Below are 4,274 nucleotides of genomic sequence, written 5' to 3'. Positions count from 1 at the left end.
AGAGCAAGGCGGCTAAAAAAGCCAAGGTTTTTGAAACCGAAAGTAAACACTGCTATAATCTAATGGCCTCGATGGAAGATGAAATACAGCAGTTACAGAAACAACATCTGCATGATTCTCGGGTTTTGAAGGCTAGAGGGGATCAGATAGAACGTCTACTCCTAAAGAAAGACCGAACCAGGGACAAGATTCTGACTATTGCTCATGCTATTACCAGGAAATGTCGGGTGTGTGAAAACATGACCCGCACTACTTTCTTCTCGGCGGTGATGATATTTGTGAAGCAAATCATGTATGAATTGGAACAGCTGGAAAGGGACCTTACACCTAAACCCGTGGTGAGGCCGAATGACGCCCCGCGGGCACCCAAATTTAAAACTTTAATGTGTTCATAGTTCGAATCTGCATTTTCTTTTTCTTAGAGTCTATTGTCTGTTAGAGTCTGTTTTTTCTTTCGCATTAGAGTCTGTCCGAAGTTATTAAGTTCGTACTTGGTTTGGTTTCGAGGCTGTTATTTTCCTTTCCACAAGCGTCTGATTTGTAATAGAATATTTATTACTGAAAAATTGAAAATTTCCAAAAATTATCTCTTTGCTTTTTGCACTTATATGAGACAGAACTACGCACGGTCTAATTCATGCGGGGACATGATACGTAGGCAATCTCTATAGGATTCGACCACCACTAAAAAGGAAAAAAAGGGAAAATGAAAAATAAATAAAGAAGGATAGAATAAAGGAAGCTTAAAAAGAGGGCACAATTATGAGAGGCCGGAATGACGCACGCAACCGAAGCAAACGCATGATAGAAATGGTTAATTACCTAGGTGCATTGCATCCCAACGTGTAATTGCATATGTGTTAAACTCTAAAAACTAACAAGTTTGTTGATTTCCAGAGAATTCAAGCAGTTAGTTTATTTAGAGGATACTGGCATATTACTATTACCAAATCAGATCAAAGGGACCAATACCGGAAATCATGTCTAGCCTAAATGTCGACACTAGTGTTGAGGTAGAGGAGTTGGATGTCTATAAAATGAAAGAGGAGATGCTCAAGCTTAAGCAACAGATGGCCAAAATGTACCAGGCCTGGTCCAAAGGGCAATCACCGCCAGCTTACCCAGCCAACCCGGCTTTTACCCCACCATTAGCTCAGTCTCAGGATCATCCCGCCACCGATCCAGGCTTTCCCATTTATCAACAATACCATGGCACCACTTCTCATACGCCACAAGCTCCACCACCAAAATCAATTCCATACCCTCCTCCGCCAATCACCCCTGTCTTTGTGGCATCTCCACCAACTGCACTCCATAAATCCCCGAGTGAACCTGTGTTCCAAGCGCAAGACAACCAGTATTATCCCCCGGAGCTTACCTTCAAAGCGCTCGAAACCTATCCACATGATCCACATTCTGACCTACCCGGGAAAGTAGAAAAACCGGCCAGAAATCCTGAACAGGAAGAGATGTTTAGAAAAATGAAAAGCATAGAACAATCCTTCAGAGATATGAGAGGGTTAGGAGGTCAGGTGAGTGTAGCTTACAAAGACCTGTGTTTGTTCCCAAATGTACAACTACCGGTAGGGTTCAAAATGACCAAATTCGACTTGTACAACGGACACGGTGATCCGGTGGCTCATTTGAGAGGTTTTTGCAGTAAGATGAGGGGAGCCGGAGGAAAGGATGAATTGCTAATGGCTTACTTCAGTCGGAGTTTGAGCGGAGCAGCATTGGAGTGGTACACCCGCCAAGATCACGGAAGATGGTATACATGGGATGATCTGGCACAAGCATTCGCTTGTCACTTTTAGTATAATCTTGAGATCATTCCAGACCGACTATCTTTGACTAAACTAGAGAAGAAGCACAGTGAAAGCTTTAGAGAATATGGTTTCCGGTGGAGGGAGCAAGCAGCAAGCGTAGATCCCCAATGAAAGAGAGCGAGATGGTTGATTACTTTTTGCAGGCTTTGGAGCCGACCTACTTTGGTCATCTTGTGTCCGCAATTGGAAAATCTTTTAATGAGGTTGTAAAAATGGGAGGCATGGTCGAGGAGGGGCTTAAGTCCAACAAGATCATGAGTTATTCAGCGATCAAGGCAACCACTCAGGCCATTCAAAGTGGCACTAGGGGTGCGCTCGGGAAAAAGAGGAAAGAAAATGTCACGACTATTGAGTCCGGAGCCTGGTTCGGATCCAGAGGCCCGTCACCCTTCTATAGCCAACCACGACCCTACCACTAAAATTACCCTCATACTCCATATAGCCCTCCACAATATTACTACCCACCGCCAGATCCCCATTTTTCCGTCCATCATGCACAAACCTATACCCAAACTCCGGCACACGCGCCATGGCGTGCGCCAGCTCCACAAAATCCATACTCAGCTCCACAAAACACATATCCACCCCCAAGGGCCTACAGAAATCCCCCCGGGATGGGTTTCCGACCAAACCCAGCCCTCAAGAATGAGAGGTCACAGAAGCAAAAGACTTTCACTCCGTTGGGGGAATCATATACCAGTATTTTCCACAGATTGAGGCAGTTGGGCATTTTGAATCCAATTGAGCCTAAAATGCCAAATCCTCCCCATAGAAATCTTGACCACTTGGTGAGTTGTGAGTACTGTTCAGGGGTCCCAGGGCATGATACAGAGAAATGTTGGAAGCTGAAAACAGCTGTGCAAGAGCTTATCGATACTCATCGGATCGAGGTTCAAGCCCCAGAAGCACCAAATATTAATCAGAATCCACTGCCAGCTCACCATGAGACACACATGATTGAGTTGATACACAAAGAGGGGGAGCCCAAGAAGCCCTCACAGACGGTAATGATGATCCAATTCCAGCGAAATCAGCTCAAAGGAAAAAGTAACCAGTGGGAAATCAGTGGTCCACTTGAGAGGGGTAGATGATAAGCCAGCTGTGGTAGCCGAGAGAGGGTCGTCAAGCATTGTTGCAGTGAAACCAGAGAAAGTTAAAGTGGTAGTGTCGGGGGTCGCAAGTAAACCTGTTGTGGTCGTGAAGGGTGCTCGCACAGAGCCTGTTATTATAAAACCAGTAACTCAGCTTCCAGTGATCAACAGCAAGGATGTTCCTTGGAATTATGAACGGGTGACGGTGATTTACAAAGGGAAATAAGTCAAAGGAGAAGTGTGTGAAGCCCAAGGTCTAACTCGTTCAGGAAGGTGTTTTGCTCCCGTAGAGTTAAGAAGGGCCAATCCAGTAGCGACAAAGAATCCAGTTACCGAGGAAGAGGCGGAAGAATTTTTAAAGAAAATGAAGGCGCAAGATTACTCCATTATGGAGCAGTTGAGGAAGACCTCGGCACAGATCTCATTGTTATCCTTGTTGATCCATTCAGATGAGCACCGCCGGGTATTGATGGAAATTTTTAACAAGGCCCATGTTCCGGATAAGATCTTTGTGAACCATTTGGAGAAAATAGCAAACAAGATTTTCGAGGTCAACAGGGTCACTTTTTCAGACGATGAGTTGCCCGTAGAGGGTACAGAACATAATAGAGCCTTCTATTTGACCGTGAAGTGTGAAGACTCGGTAGTCACTCGAGTACTGATTGATAATGGGTCCAGTGCCAATATCTGTCCTTTGACCACGTTGAACAAACTGAAGGTCGATGGTGACAGAATTCACAAGAACAGCATCTATGTTCGAGGGTTTGATGGAGGTGGTACAGACAAAGTGGGTGACATCGTACTTGAATTAACAATTGGTCCGGTCGAGTTCACCATGGAGTTTCAAGTGTTGGACGTGGCAGTCATATAATCTTCTGTTGGGGCGACCCTAGATCCACGCCGCCAAAGCAGTGCCTTCTACATTATATTAGATGGTCAAGTTCGAGTGGGATAGGCAAGAGATCGTAGTACATGGGGAAGACAATACAAGCACCGTAAGTGATGTCATCATACCCTTCATAGAGGCTGACGATGACAAGGGTCCCTGGGTTTACCAGGTCTTCGATACGGTTTCAGTGGACAAAGTTCCCGAGGGTGAAAGCATCCCACTTCCCAAAATAGCAGCTGCAACTGTCATGGTAGCCTCGGAGATGTTGAAAAACGGGTTTGTGCCAGGCAAAGGTTTAGGGGCTGATCTTCAGGGTATTGTTCAACCGGTTTCTTTGCCCAAAAATCTGGATACCTTTGGGCTGGGGTTCAAGCCTACAGCGTCGGATGTGAGACGAGCCCGCAAGTTGAAGAAAAGAGGTTGGGTCCTTCCCAAGCCAATCCCGCACCTGTCCAGATCTTTTGCCAG

This window comes from Nicotiana tabacum, chromosome 11 (genome assembly GCF_000715075.1).
Source record: "Nicotiana tabacum cultivar K326 chromosome 11, ASM71507v2, whole genome shotgun sequence".
Lineage (NCBI taxonomy): Eukaryota > Viridiplantae > Streptophyta > Magnoliopsida > Solanales > Solanaceae > Nicotiana > Nicotiana tabacum.
This window is presented reverse-complemented; position numbering follows the sequence as displayed.